The following is a 17,092-nucleotide window of genomic DNA, read 5'->3' as shown; positions in this document are numbered from 1 at the left end:
TATCTGCAGATTGCAATATTTCCCCCAAAACAGGCTTATTCTATAATATTTAACGAAACATTAAACAGCCTTTGTTGGCATTATAGACTAAAATAAATTACAAAAATAACCCTAACCATATTGAAATAAAAAGTACAGCTGTAAGGAAAATAAAAAGCAAATGCCCTCAATAAATAAATAAAACAAACACCTTTTATAAAACAACAAAATTGCGTTCGCAAGCCTCATGCAATAGGCCAATGAAATATTTTGACATGTGTGGGCTTGTGGAACAGAACATATGTATTTTAAACACATAATAGGCTAGCCTTTACGCCACATTGAATCGAAATAAAATAAACGTAGGTGTAGGATTGAGACGTTCACTTTTTCATAAAAGCATGAAACTTGGTACACTTGTACTGTTTGGGCCCCTGAACATTTTAATAATGAAGCCATCGCAAAAACGCCCCCTGGTGGCCACGGCGGCCATTTTACTTTACACCGTAACCACATAATGTATTTTGCATCATATCTCCTGAACCATACATGATAAGACAGTATATATTATGTCTACACCTATGTTTTGATGGTCAAGGATTACAATGATATCATGTACAACATCATAAACTGTTCAGGTGAATAGTTAACCCTTTTAACGCCATCGACGCGTTTTCAAGTCAAATGCTACTTAACCCACCCACCCCATCGACACGCCATAGACGCGCTGATAGCTTTTTCATTGTTTAATCTGTAATCGCGCTGTTCTGTGTATTTTTCACCATCAGTTTCTCTTTTTGTTTATTTCACACTCACCCGGATCCAGCTTCATGACGCAGATTCCGTTTCCGGTTCTCAGAAGCTTGAAAAGTATCATTTTAGGCCAGAATAGGGAAACACATGGTTTTTCACACGGTATAAAAAACGAACGGAGAGCTCCAGTTCTATTTTCTTTAGTCTGGACGACATCGTCATCATGTATACCAACGATCTGAAACCCGATCGGCGAGCGGCGAAAACATATCCGGATATGACGCTTGGACTGTTTGAGCCTGTTTGGGGGGGGGGGGGGGGGTCGAGCGAGTGAGCGCAGAGGTCGATCTGCTGCTCTCTGCTGGTCGATCTGTTGTGTGTTTAAAACCGCAGCCAGACAAACGACTTGAATGTAAATAACAAAATAACAAAAAAAAAAAGAAAAACACGAAAATCACTGGCACTGGGGGAGTACTTTATGAAAATACTCTGGCAGTCAAAGACAATTCGGTGATGTTTTGAGAAGGATATCACAGTATTTTATGTCCGTTGCATATTTTGTGTAGAGTTTTAGAAACATAAGCCTTTGGTTCATCCCCCCTGCTAAAACAGTGACTAAAAGAACAGAACAATATTCAATATGACAATAACAAATTAGCATTAACATAATGTGTCACAGGCAAAGATTTATTTCAAATATTTTATTTCAGAAAAAAAATGTTTTACTGTTGTTGGAACATATTTCATTCATTTCATATAGGTTTCATTGTTTCGTTCAAATTGATTTATTAAGCACATGAATGTTGTCGTTGTTGATGATGACAATGAACTTATTCTTCACTGCCTCCTTCTCTCTTCCACATTGACACAGTGTTGTGCACTTTAAGGAGGCTTTTTTGCATTTGCAATGCCCCTTGCAGCCTTTCTTGCAGCCACAACTTAACAGCTCAAGGAGGGATTGGCTTGCCTGTGGAAAAAAGGGCCGATCGACAAGCTCGGGGCGCCCGAAAAAAGTGGAGGTTTTCGGCCGGGGGTCCTCCAGGGGGTCCCCGGGGACCCCTGGAGCCCATGCCAGCACTCGGCGCGGTTTTTGATTTTTTTTGGAGAACCATGATTTTGGGGGTCTTCGCCGCCCCGTCGCGCCCCAGGAAGGGTCCTCTTCCTGGGCATGGTCCTCACCAATCCTCTGGTACAAGTGGCCGAGGCTCCCGGGAGAGAATTTCAAAGGAGGGAGCCATGGCGGAGCCCAGAGCTTCTTGGGAGCTCTGGACTCTGAAGAAATCCCGGCTTTTTCCGAAAGCTCCAGGATTTTGGGGGTGTGCGAGGCGCGGGGCGCCCCCGAAAATGGTGCACCATGTCCGGCCATGCTCCCTAGCTACCCGATGGCAAAAGTGGCCGAGACTACCGGGAGAGAAATTTCACGCATGGGAGGGGCCGGCAGCCCAGGGCTCCCTGGGAGCTCTGGACTTTGACGAAATCCCGTCTTTTTCCGAAAGCTCCAGGATTTGGGGGGTCTGCGAGGCGCGGGGCGCCCCCGAAAAAAGACCACAATGGTCTCCAATTACTTGGGTCCGTCCAACCCCAGTCTGTTGTAGATCATATCATACACATGCTCTACATATCACATGTAGAGCATATCTGGTGCCACCTCAAGTGCTTGTCCCCAACAGTGTCCTCCTTGGTACACTGCTCTTTTGAGGTGCTGCACCAGTGCGTGCTTAGTTGGGGGTATTTGCTCCATCCCTTTTCCTTTTTTTGTGAATAACTCCAGACGAGTTTGATTGATGTTGAGTTGGCTGCTGGTGCGATCATAGAGGAGAATTGTGAAGCGTTCCACAATGGAACGCTTCACTGGAATTTGTTTTGGAGCCTTTGACAGAGCCATGAAGGCCTCTGTTGCCATGTCATAGGCATTCCAGGTTTCCCAGGATGTCTTGTTGCCCCTGGTTGCAAATGCAGATACCTTGTCACAGCCAGTGAAGGCATGGAACACAGGAAGGGCCTTGGATTTGTCAGGACCCAGAGTCTTGGCAATCTCATGAGCAGGAATATGTCTTAAGTTCTTGCCAGTCCCAAATGCCAACCATAGCTCCTCAATGTTCAGCTCTGACACATGTGCAATGGCTAGGACCACAACATCTGTGTCCACAGTGCGCAGAGTAATCTTCTTGAACCCCTTTCTTGCAGCATCTGCGGCATGTAGTAGCATCCTTGTAGCTGCCTCTTCATGTGTGCAATGAGCAATCAGATCTGTTTCTTGAGGGTGCAAGTGGAAACAACTTGTTTGGTAGTTGTCATTTCCATAAGGTTCTTGACTAGAAAGTGAAAGAGCTCCGTTTTATTTTCATCCACTCTTAGGAAGCTTTTCCAGTTGGTTGGTGTCTTGTTTTTTCCATCCACTCTTGTTCATGTCCCCTTTCCCCTCTTCTGTCTTGTCTGGGACTTTAAGCTGTTAACTTCATAGCAGTCCCATACAACATCCGCTCTGTTGGCCCTTTCAAGTTTCGCATTGCTATAAGGTATGAAGATCTTGCTGGAAAACTCATCGAAGGTCTTAACTTTGTCTGGTTTCAGCATGTTGATGACTGCTGACCCGTCTAGTATTTGGACCATCAGGCACACTTCGTATACTGTTTTCTAGGCAACTTAACAGATCAGCCTTGTTTCCAAAGCGTAGTCCACCATGAAGGGAGAGTGCTGGAGGGTAGGCCTGATTTTCGTATTTGAAGACGTTTTCTACGTTCCCATCACGGGTCTGACAGGCGATGTAGAGTTTAGAAAACAGTGCACAGTAATATTTTAGTGATTTTTCAGTGAGTTTTGACTTGGACTGTCTTCTTATTGGAGCGGTTTTAAAAAGAGGGAGCTTGTTTCTCTTCAAAGGGGCAGTCATGGGTTTCGTGCCCTATATCCTTTCTGCAACAAAGAGTTGGTACTGCTCTTGGCCCATCTTCTCTGCAACCCGAACAGCATCCACCACAGCTTGGTCTGCTAATTCTCTAGAGTCCAGCTTCAGAAGGTCGCTGCTGTCCTCTGTGAAAGGATTTCCCATTTCCTCAATCACCTAAACTAATGCACTCACATGGCTTTTGAATTTCATCTGGACACCTTTGTTCTGTTCATGATGTCTGTTGTCAGAGACACCCATACTGCTGAACTCCATGGCATTCTCAAACTCCTGAATCACCCAAAACACTTCTGGTCCAGCGACAGAGGGAATCCTGGTCTTGCATCAGACCAATTGCTCCTCCATCTCCCTTCACTGTAGCATTGTTTTGCTCATGTGCTTGATCTATAGCCATTGCAGAAAACACGTTTTGAGTCTTTGTGACTGTGAATTTCCCTGCCAGGAATTCCTTTGCCACACCTGGATTGGTTTTGTTAAGACCTGCCATGTCTTTAACATGAACAGGTAACCAGCGTGCATAATTTGTGTGGTCAAAGATGAAGCACCATGGCACAAGCTTTGTCATGTTATCCACATAGAGACTGAAGTCAGCCTCACGCAGGTATCTTACAAAAGACAAGACAAGGAGCTCCAGATTCAGGGCAGTGTGCCAAAATAGAAACTGAGGACTTTCTTGTTCTCTCATGGTACACCAGTTCTCAAAGGTGAGAAGCCGATCAGCAGAAGGTCTTGATGCAGTGTACTGGTTGTAGGCTTTTGTCATCAGGATGTGCAGACTACTGGCGTGTGATATGAGAAGCTTTCAGGAAGGACTCTGCAACTCCCTGGGTGGCTATGTTTGCTTGGACAAGGGCTTCCACCCAACCAACGGCCATAGCTGACCTCCCACCTAGGGAGCCAGAGGCCTTGGTTGCCGCAGGTACGATTCCAGGCCAGGCCAGCAAATGTGTCGATGAGATGAAATTTGTCCCTGAGCAAGACTCTTAACCCCTAATGGCTCACAGGCCCTCATTGGAAACAAGACCGCAAGGACTTTCATGAACGGACCTGTTAAAGGAATTATCCTTATCCGTGACACATTGTGGAGCTACACATAGCATAATTACCCCAATAAATATGCAACTAAAAAACATTCACTAAACGTGCACCACTGGAATGCAATTTTACCCCTTTCAAGCATACTGGTCACTACAGTGGACAGCTATTAAAATGCAATTTTCTATTATATGAATGGGTTTTGATGGCAGAGTTGCACATCAGCCACCACAGTGGATGCTAGAGAATTACCCCATACACTGCCACCCACTGGCCAACCGTTGTAACTGCAACATATTTTTTGGCAACATCCAAGATAGCTGACAGAAATGTTGATATGCCCAACCACAATAGAAACAAGACCCCAGGACTTCTTTGTTATCCTATTAGCCCAAATGGCTGACTGTACTACAATTAATAATTATTATTATTAAAGCTGCAAGCAGCAATGACCAGGCCCTCGCACCTCTGTTCACGTTAGGGACAAATATGAAGTAAATATGAATATGAAGGACAAGGATTTTCAACCGAGTCCAGTGAGGTGACTCATGACTCCGTACGACAAGCAAAGTTATGGCAAAAGATATGAAACTATTCTGCCCTCAGATTAGAGGGTGGGGTTTAGTAACTCCAATGTCCAATGACATCACCTTCAAGTCTGTATGGCAATCAGCTCAAAGTCATAGGAAGTGAAAATAACTGATCTACAGGGTCAAGTTTTCCTTTTTTTTCCTGTTTTGGTAGTGAAAAATGGAAGACACACTTCACCACATTCACACCATTTTACAAAAATTCATGTTTAGTAATAGTCTCACCTGGCCACCTCAAGTCAAACTAATTAGTCTCAGAGTGCCTAACTATGGGTCCAGTTAATCCAATTAGTTTGTCTCAGGCCAGGTCAGACTACTTCAGTCAGCCATCCCTCATCCCTCAAAAACAAAAACAATCCTGTGGAGCTGTATTATTTCGATGTATTTATTGTCTTTACAAAAATAACAGAAGGCATTGTGAGTGACTCTCCAAACACTCTTTCAAATTTATTTCAGCAATACAGTCTCAGTTTTACTGACCTTTCCTTTACTATATCGGTTCACCAAGCCTATCTTGTATGAAAATTCTGAAACACAGTGCAGTTTCCAAGGCACCTCCTGAGATCAGGTTTACCCCTGGGAACCACTGGCCCCATCTTACAGACAAACACATGCAAGTGAAACCGTGATGCTGCATGCACAAGATAAAACAAGTGCATCTGCATGCAATGTGATGAGACTTTGTGTCCGGGGTGCTTTGACAATTTTCACTACCTCAATCACCCATCACACAGTTTGGTTTTCACAGAAGCATTGTATTTTTGTTTACACATGGCAGTAGAATTCTACTGAGAATAGAAGTACTCTATTTTGGTTTTCAGTAGACAATAGAAGCACTATTATGTATGTGTTTGTTGAGCTGATGAGTGAAGAGCGAGTCAATACATAACAATATGTAAAAAGGGTGAACATTTTAGTTTTACAGTATTACAAATATATCATTTTAATTACTAATCTTGTAGCAACCACTAATGTAATAACGGCTCATAATGTAATAAGGGCCCATAATGTAATAAAAAAATGTAATAAAAACTCATAATGTAATAATCAGCTCATAATGTAATAAAAAAACGAGCGCATAACGTAATAACGGATTTTTCAATAATGTAATAATGTAATAATTTGTTACATTAACAACCTCCACATAGGAGGCTCATAATGTAGTAAAAGTTCATAATGTAGTAATATATTTTTATTACATTATGAGCTGATTATTACATTATGAGCTTTTAGGAGGCTCATAATGTAATAAAAGTTCATAATATAATAATATATTTTTATTACATTATGAGCTGATTATTACATTATGAGCTTTTAGGAGGCTCATAATGTAATAAAAGTTCATAATGTAATAATATATTTTTATTACATTATGAGCTTATTATTAAATTATGAGCTTTTAGGAGGCTCATAATATAATAAAAGTTCATAATGTAATAATATATTTCATTACGTTATGAGCTGATTATTACATTATGAGCTTTTATTACATTTTAATTATTACATTATGAGCTTTTATTACGTTTCGTTTATTACATTATGAGCTTTTATTACATTTAGTTTATTACATTATGAGCTTTTATTACATTTAGTTTATTACATTATGAGCCGTTATTACATTATGAGTTGCTGTAGCAACTCATAATGTAATACATTTACAGTAATAAAAGCTCATAATGTAATAAACTAAATGTAATAAAAGCTCATAATGTAATAAACTAAACGTAATAAAAGCTCATAATGTAATAAACTAAACGTAATAAAAGCTCATAATGTAATAAACTAAATGTAATAAAAGCTCATAATGTAATAAACTAAATGTAATAAAAGCTCATAATGTAATAAACTAAATGTAATAAAAGCTCATAATGTAATAAACTAAATGTAATAAAAGCTCATAATGTAATAAACTAAACGTAATAAAAGCTCATAATGTAATAAACTAAATGTAATAAAAGCTCATAATGTAATAAACAGCTCATAATGTAATAAACTAAACGTAATAAAAGCTCATAATGTAATAAACTAAACGTAATAAAAGCTCATAATGTAATAAACTAAATGTAATAAAAGCTCATAATGTAATAAACTAAATGTAATAAAAGCTCATAATGTAATAAACTAAATGTAATAAAAGCTCATAATGTAATAAACTAAACGTAATAAAAGCTCATAATGTAATAATCAGCTCATAATGTAATCAAATCATGAGCCCATAATGTAATAATGTGTTACATTAAGAACCTTGCGTAGCCACTCATAATGTAATAACACTGCATAATGTAACTTAAAAAAAGTGCTCCTCGGAGCACAGGTCTCCGCCAGGTCAGGTAGGTTATTGTGGCCTCCTGGTAGCGCTATAACAGGCCAATGTGAAAAGGGTGTCATTTCTTCCTCGGCCTAGTGGGAAGGTGTGCGCAAAATTTCACGGCAATCACACGCTGCGTTGATGATTTAAGGCATTTTGTTCAAAACAAACCAATCCTGCAAACTTTGGAAGCCAATCTTAGCCAATCAGGATAGAATATAAAAAATCGGGGAGATCCGTGTTGATCGCATGACTATATAGATACTGTGTACCGATTTACGTGAGGTTTGGACAAAATCTGTAGGAGTGATATCCAAAAATGTGTTTTGCACAAATCGGCCTCCTGGTGGCGCTATAACAGGACAATCTGAACATTTTAGGACAGAGGTTCGGCTTTGGCATCCAGGGAGTGTGTGTGCACAGTTTCGCAGCGGCCGGGCTAACGGTGCCAGAGATTAGCTGTTCACAGACAGACACACGGACGGACGGACGGACACGCGGACACACGGACGGACGGACAGGGGTAAAACATACTCTCTCGCCATGCCTTTCGGCCTAGCGGAGACAATAACGGCTCAAATTGTTGTTTCCTGGCAAGTATGATGGTCAGTATCATGGTCGGTATAATGTCAGTATCATGTACGTATCATGGTCTTTAGAATGTCAGTTTCATGGTCAGTATCATGGTCAGTTTAATGTCAGTACCATGGTCAGTATGATGGTCAGTATCATGGTCAGTACCATGGTCAGTATCATGGTCAGTTTCATGGTCACCATGATACAGACCATGATACTGATACTGACCATGGTACTGACCATGGTACTGATACTGACCATGATACTGACCATGATACTGACCATGGTACTGACCATGATACAGACCATGATACTGATACTGACCATGGTACTGACCATGATACTGACCATGATAATGATGTCAGTTTCATGGTCAGTATCATGGTCGGTATCATGGCCAGTATCATGGCCAGTATCATGGTTAATTATGGTCAGTATCATATCAATATCATGGTCAGTATCATGGTGACCATGAAACTGACCATGATACTGACCATGATACTGACCATGGTACTGACCATGATACAGACCATGATACTGATACTGACCATGATACTGATTTACTACCATGATACTTACCCAAAATATGAAACATTATTACATTATGAGGTTTTATTACATTATGAGCCTCCTATGTGGAGGTTGTTAATGTAACAAATTATTACATTATTACATTATTGAAAAATCCGTTATTACGTTATGCGCTCGTTTTTTTTATTACATTATGAGCTGTTATTACATTTTTTTTATTACATTATGAGCCCTTATTACATTATGAGCCGTTATTACATTAGTGGTTGCTACAAATCTTTAGATTAGTTTCATTTTATTATTTTTGTATTCATATTTTCGTGCAACAAAGGTTGAAAGGAAGTGTATGATGAAATGAAGAAAATGTGCACTTGAATCCTATAGTAAAATTGGCTACTGGGAGGGCGGCAGACGTCACTCTGACTCAGACATAACCATAAACAAGCCCGGTATGCCCATATATAAGCATGGTTCAAATGAAGATGTCATCTGTTTACCTCTTGTAGGATGCATTGCTGGGATTCTTGCTGGGGTTTAAAATTATGTCACAGCAGTGAAACACATTTGGAACCTGTACTGACTCTGTACACTTGTAGAAAATAATTGTTCTCAAACAAAACAAAAATAAATACTGTACTAGGTGAGTTAAGTGGTGTAGTGCTCTGCTCATGTAGATTGAGATGTATTTATTTTTCTGTTGACTCACGCTCTTGCAAGAACACAACTTTATGCTAACAAATGTGTTTTTCTCTCTGCAAGTCGATGGCAACAGAGTGGCAGTTGAATAACTTGATTAAGTTCAAACATTCAATGCTTTACCCTCATTGTATCTTCTGCCTAGACTTCCTGCTCCTCCCTGTGTGTAAAGAGGAGGTTTCCCCTGAAAAGCAGGAAAGGAGCCCCAGTCTGGAACAGGAGGAACCAGAGCCTTTACGGATAAAAGAGGAGCTACTTCAAAGACCAGAGGAGGCTGATGGGTCAACATTGACATTACTAGCAGGGAAAAGTGAGGATGATGAAAACAGAGAGACTGATACAGGGGAAAACCCTTTTACTTGCATCGTTTGTGGCAAAGGCTTTAGGCAAAAGTTTAATTTAAAAATACATATGATGACGCATACAGGGGAAAAGCTATTCACTTGTGACATTTGTGGCAAAGCAGTGGCGTCGTTAGGCGGGGGCTTCGGTGTCTATAGTCACCAATGTTTTATCCAAAGCCACCAATAAAAAAAAATAAAAAACTTTTTTTTAAAAATTATACTGTATATCTATCACCCTAACCTAACGGGGGGGAAAAGTACCCAAATCCGCAAAAAAAAATCGCGTGCTTAGCGTACATGCACGCGCGTCTAAGCCCCCAACCTAGTAGAGACCTAGCGACGCGTCTGTGGCAAAGGCCTTAGTCGAACTTCTGGTTTAAAATTACACATGTTGACACACATACAGGGGAAAAAACATATTATTGCACCGTTTGACACATACAGGAGAAAAACCCTTCACTTGTGACATTTGTGGCAAAGGCTTTTGTCTAATGTCACGTTTAAAAACGCACATGATGACACATACAGGGGAAAAAAGGCTATTCTAAACACACACAGCAGGACTCATACAGGAGAAAAAACATTTACTTGCAGCGTTTGTGACAAAAGCTTCAATTGGAGGTGTAAACTACGAAAACACTTGATGATTCATACAGAGGAAAATTCCTTTACTTGTACAGTTTGAGGTAAAGGCTTTTATATAAAGTGTTATCCAAAAAAACACAATGCCCCATACAGGGGGAAAGCCGTTGACTTGCACAGTTTGTGGAAAAGGCTTTAGTCGAAAGGGCAATCTAAAAAGACACATGATGACTCAAAGAGGGGTCGAATGCTTTCGTTAAAATGTCTATCCTAAGATAGAAAGGGGCTAGCAACTGGTCAGTGACAAAATAATGTCCTATCTGTGTTGGCATTTGTTTAGTTGTCACACAGACTGAAGTATGATAATTCTAATCCAGAATGGCAATGACAATTAATGTATACCAAAGCGGATAAATCACTCAACGCGCCAGTGTCAACACAAACAAGTACAATAAGTAATGTAGCCCTTGTGGTAGTACAGGAAGGCATGGAAGTCGAGCTCGCACTACATTTATACTTTATACCCTCTCCAATCACATACTGTAGGCCCATGAGCATAGTGGTTCGCCTACATGTTAAAGTCATACTGTGTAGCACTCAACAATGGATAAAAAATAAATGAAATGGCACCGTTGTGTTATTATCAAGAAGTATAAGATGGCACCCGGAACTAGTGGCAAGCAAAATGACACTATGGGAGCCAGCCCAGGGCAAAGCCAAGAAAGGCAAGTAGCACACCACCTACGTAGATACGCTGTAGTGAGACAGCTTAGCTAACGACACTCTAGCGCTCAAGACCTTGATGCTACATAGTGTCGAGGGCAGCCATTCAAGAGTTGGTGTTGGCTAGACCGCACTCAAGCATCGCAACAGTAATGAGGGCCACCATGGAAATAAGTCCCCATGACCTTTTTTTGTGTTATCCATTTAGCAGTAATGAGGGCCACCATGGAAATAAGTCCCCATGACCTTTTTTGTGTTATCCATTTAGCAGTAATGAGGGCCACCATGGAAATAAGTCCCCATTACCTTTTTTTGTGTTATCCATTTAGCAGTAATGAGGGCCACCATGGAAATAAGTCCCCATGACCTTTTTTTGTGTTATCCATTTAGCCCAAGTGTCTTACTGCACTTTCGTGCTGTTTAATTTGTTTGTCTAATAAAGTATTCAACCAATAAAAAAAAATGTATGTTCATTTACATCACTACACATAGAAGGAACATTTTATTTTTGTAACATTCATTGTAATGTAGTTGTCTTTTTGATGACCCCTCAGGTAGCTCCGTTGTCATTACAGCATTTGTCTATATGGAAGTACCGCTCAAAGGAATTTGTCATCAAAAGATTCAACTTTTTCCTAGATTTCATAGATAACTTCATAGACTTGTTTAAAAGTCATTAAATTGTAACTTTAGAAAGATAGCAGATACCCTGTATACATATATACTGTATGTTGGTTTGTTTACTGTTGAGTGAGAAAACAATGTTGCACATTAAGCTATAATCATCTCGTTGAAGACCCCTGATATACAGGATAGCTCTCATGTCTATGCGTTCCTAAACAAAGTAAAGTGGAAACAAAAGACATTGGACATGAATTCATGTTAGTAACCTGGAACGGAAACACAAACCTAATCTTAACAAAATACTGAACTGCAATACAAATGAACCAGAATTCTTCACGTCTTTGAAAACATTGCATGGCAATGGATGCAATTTGAAAACAATTATCAAGAGGGGGTCCGGGATCCCTTGGGGGTCCTCAGAATTACTACAGGGGTGGCCACCAAACCATTGTGTGATAGGAATTGTTGTGTGTTATTTAACCATTTGAACCCAGCATCCCTATTCTGGGGGGCACAAATAGGCGATCTACAAGCTCACGTGTTTCAAGAGCAGACCAATTACAAAGTATTGAATGTTTAACTGGTTAAATGTCTTTAAGTACACATTAACATGAATCCAGCATATTAAAGGAGAATTCCGGTCATTTTAGCTTGTATGTTTGATGTGTCGCTAATCACTCACCAACATACAAAGGAACGTTGAATAATTCCAGATCTGCCCCTGTTGTTCATTCTGCAGACCCCTTGCAGCGGCATAATGGGAGAGTGTGGTTGCTTGTTTCTCTCACAGAACCTGGCGCCTGTGAGAGAAACAAGCAACCAGCGTCGTGTCTTTCTGCATTAGCGTTAGCTCATGGGGGACATTCAGCGCTTGTTTGAGTATCATGAGACTCCACAATGAGTACTAGGAGGAAAAAAACAGACTTTGCATTTGTTAAAATAGGCGATTTTCACTCTTACACACTCTCCCATTATGCCGCTGCAAGGGATCTGCAGAATGGACAACAGGGGCAGATCTGGAAATATTCAACGTTCCTTTGTATGTTGGTGAGTGATTAGCGACACATCAAACATACAGTACAACCTAAAATGACCGGAATTCTCCTTTAATAGAAAAGACAAACAAACACATTTTATACGATATAGTGAGGGTCCCTGTTCCATCTCTCTCTCAGCTAAGGGTTCCTTGGCCAATATACTAGACCCATCGTCGCTGTCTGTATATTCTAACTTTTTGTGTTTTATGGTAAGTTAATGCCCTACTTGATCATACTACAGCCACCGTCACACAAAAGCATCAAAAGTAGCAGCAGATCCAGATCTGCTGCAGATCTTGCTGAAAAGTAACAGTTTTGGACAATATTGTCTTAAGTCTTCCTATCCCAGAACAGTTCCAGTGTGAAGTATCCACTCTCAGATTCTTTGTCTTACTTGATGTTGTGCTTCCGCTTCACAGCGTCTACTCTGCAATGCCGTGTGCTTCAAATACTGTCTACTGTCTGGCTTCAGTAGTTGGAGCACTGGCAGCAGTGGTGGAAAAAATACTCAAATTCTTTACTTAAATAAAAGTACCAATACTGCAATATAAAAATAGCTACTCTGTTACAAGTAAAAGTCCAAAATTAAAAAAATGACTTGAGTAAAAGTACAAAAGTATTGTCATCAAAATGTACTTAAAGTACCAAAAGTAAAAGTACTAAATATTTGAAAATAGCCGATCTACAAGCTCACAATGCGTCGCGATGCGACACGTTGTGAGCTTGTAGACCTGCTATTTTCAAATAGCTTATGTATAAAATAGGGCTAAAGTGGTTAATGTATGTTTCATTATATCATAGTTTATATCTGAAAAGTAACTAGTAACTAAAGTTTTCAAATAATTGTAGTGGAGTTAAAGTAAAATATTTGCCTCTGAGATGTAATGGAGTAGAAGTAAAAGTATTGGAAATTGGAAATACTCAAGTAAAGTACAAATACCTCAAAATCGTACTTAAGTGCAGTAGGCTACTTTGTTACTTTCCACCACTGACTGGCAGAATATACAGCACAAGACTCACACATTGGTCTTAGCTAAATGCATTCCCCGGCTGGCCTGATGCCCCCAGGGTTGCAAGCAGCTCTCTCCTTCAGTGAGCTCTGCTATGCATGTTGTGAGTGGCATCCTCTAATATTATTATCATCTGTTTGAAAAGTCAAGGTTCAACTGGTATTGTCATCAATACCAATTACAAAGTAATTCATTGTGCGCTAAAAAACAACAATGTAATCCTTACCTGTGGACCCCTGGTAGGGGTCCCCTAAGCCACCAGGGGCCAGTTGCACCACCTCACACTACAGTGTAAGTTCAAACTTAGCCTAGTTTATAGCTTAAATGGCTTTAAAAAAGCCATTTAACCCATTTAACTGGGAAAGTATCTATGTCATTTTTAGATTTCTTTGGCTATTCAAAAATAGCAGATCTACAAGCTCATAGCGCGGCACCGAGTGCCGCACTATGAGCTTGTAGATCTGCTATTTTTTGTTTTTTATGTGAACATTTGTGCAAATCTTTAAATATATATATTTTTTAAATATATATTCAAAGATATGCACTCATTTTCACGATTTTTCAAAAAATAGCAGATCTAAAAGCTCATAGCGCGGCACCGAGTGCCGCGCTATGAGCTTGTAGATCTGCACTAAGTTCAAACATGCTAAGTTTGAACTTAGTGTGAGATGGTGCAACTGGCCCCTGTTCTCAACCTCTGGGTCGGGACCGCCAGCTGGGTCCCCGCATGATTCTGGGGGGGTCCCCAGATGACAGTAAAATGACTTTTTTACAAAATGTCCAATAATATAAGAAAGCGGCTTATAGCCGACTATTTTCACAATATTTATCTGTGGAACCAAGTCAAACCAAATGTAATGCCTCAACTCCTACAATTCCATGTGCTTGTCAGGGTATTCGAGTATAATGATTTGGGGGGGTCGCAGCCTGACAAGGTTGAGAACCACTGCCCTAAGCAAGTGTCAGCGAAGGTGAGAGACAGACAGAGCTACTCCATCACAGACTCCACCACTCAAGCTCCGCGCTATGAGCTTGTAGATCTGCTATTTTTTGAAAAATCTTGAAAATGTGTCCAAATCTTTGAATATATATACTTTAAAGCGAATTTAAAACAAATTGTAACTAAATATTTTGAGATGGGGGTCCGCGGCCAAAAATATTATCTAAAAATGTTTTCTAAATCCTAACATTATGTTGCTATATCAGTGGTGCTCCAACTTTTCCATGTCAAGGACCCACAAAATGATATGTATTTGGCCGCGGACACCATCTCAAAATATGTTGTTCCCCCCAGAAGCACAAATCGGAGTTAAAAATGTTTGCTTTAAAAAAAAAAAAAAAAAAAATATATATATATATATATATATATATATATATATATATATATATATATATATATATATATATATATATATATATATATATATATATATATATAAACGTTTCCACAATTAAAAAAATAAATAAGATTGCAGATCTACAAGCTCATATAGCGTGGCACTGAGTGCCGTGCTATGAGCTTTTAGATCTGCTAAATCTGCTATTTTTGAATAGCCAAAGAAATCTTAAAATGACACAGATGCGTTCCCGGTCTTAATGGATTAATGAGAACTGCAGTGTTTTAATGACTTCCTAATTGGCTTCATCTCCAGAACCGGATGCTTGCCGCCTGCTCACAACAAAAGAAGATGCAATGACAAAAAGCAACTCTTGACGCGAGGCTTGTCACATTTATTTGCATTGGTAGATGCAGATTGTCGACTGATGTTTTTTGCGTTGTATCCTATAGGGGGAAAAAAGAGGGAACAAAAAAAAGCACTTTTCTGCACATTGTTAATGTTTCATGTTATACCTGAGCTTCACAGTCTGGCCTAAAAGAAAACAACAACACTTTGCCATTAATTAGAGATCAAACAGACAGCATGCACAGTTTAAAAGGTTTCATTTACATACATCAATCATACATCATTTAAGGCAACAGTTTACTACTAGTCTGACAAAGACTTTGTTTACACTGCTGGCAAATCCCATTTATCTCTCTAATCCAAAGACTGTAACAAAATAATTGCACAAAGGGAGCCGTGACGTCACCCACTGGTCTCTACAGAAACCTTTTGAAGCTAATTCAAATCCACCATCTTGGAACTTCTGACTGACTGTCCACATCGTTCTTACATCTGATCTTTTATTTAGGACCGACTGTCCACACTGTTATTAAATATGATCTTTAGGACTGACTGTCCACACTGTTATTAAATCTGATTTTTAGGACCTACTATCCACACCGTTATTAAATCTGATCTTTAGGACTGACTGTCCACAATGTATTCATTTATCATTTCATTTCATTTTTTTTGGTGGTCAGATCGGATTTGTGTATTCAGACATAGTCGACATGTCTGCATTGTTTAATGTGGTTATCGGTCATTTCCGGCGAGCAACACTGTCATACGACAGTAAGTAACGTTGGGCTTCAGTATCCGAGCCTCCAAACCACGGTTAATGTTAACTAAAAGTAAGCAAATCGAAATGAACACTCGAGCTGAAGAAAAAAAAAAAGTGAAATTAAGTGAAATAAAAACTACGTTTTACACAAAAACAACTAACTGAAACTGTATTGTGTGTTTACAAAACTAACTAAAACAAACTAAAACCAATGAGAAAATGTCCTTAGGTTTAGTCTTTGTCAATATCCACGATTCCCCTTAAAATAACTAAATAGCGAAAATAGCAGATCTAAAAGCTCACAACGCGTTGCTTAAAAGAAAACTAAAACAACTCAACAGGTAATTGAAAACGTGAAGTCAAAACTAAATCAATAAAAATAAAATAATAATAATAATTCAAAACTATAATAACCTTGTTCCGGACTGAGACACATCTTTAGAGATCAGATTTGAATCGCATTTCAAACCATCCAGGAATGTGGTTCAAATCCGATTCACACAAATCCTTCTCCATGTGGTTCTTTGAAATCAGATTCAGGTTTGATCAAGTCTGAACAGCAATCTGTATTTAGGCCAAAACGGGATTTGGGGGCTGAAAGTGTTGACACACTGTTGCACTTGGAATTATTCAAAACCTCCACTGCAAATCAGGTTTATTGGCGCAAATCACAAACTGCCAACGGCCTGAAAAAAACAATTTAAATGGCTCAAAACAGCTACACAAACGAGGCATTTTGTGTTGAGTTGAGCTATTTAGATTTGTTTATTTCAAGCAGTTGGCTATATGCACAGCAGCTATATTGGACAGCAATTGGGCCTTTTCCTTATTTCCTTTACAGGTCTTACCATTTATAGCCTACTAATTAAGGCTCTGTTCAATTTAGTGGTTCCCAATGTTTTAAAAATGTTATTTCAAGGACCACCATATTTATGAGAATATACAAATGGA

Source organism: Gymnoscopelus microlampas, assembly GCF_963454915.1.
Source record: "Gymnoscopelus microlampas genome assembly, chromosome: 7".
Lineage (NCBI taxonomy): Eukaryota > Metazoa > Chordata > Actinopteri > Myctophiformes > Myctophidae > Gymnoscopelus > Gymnoscopelus microlampas.
The sequence above is the reverse complement of the archived record's forward strand: the minus strand, read 5'-3'. Positions refer to the sequence as shown.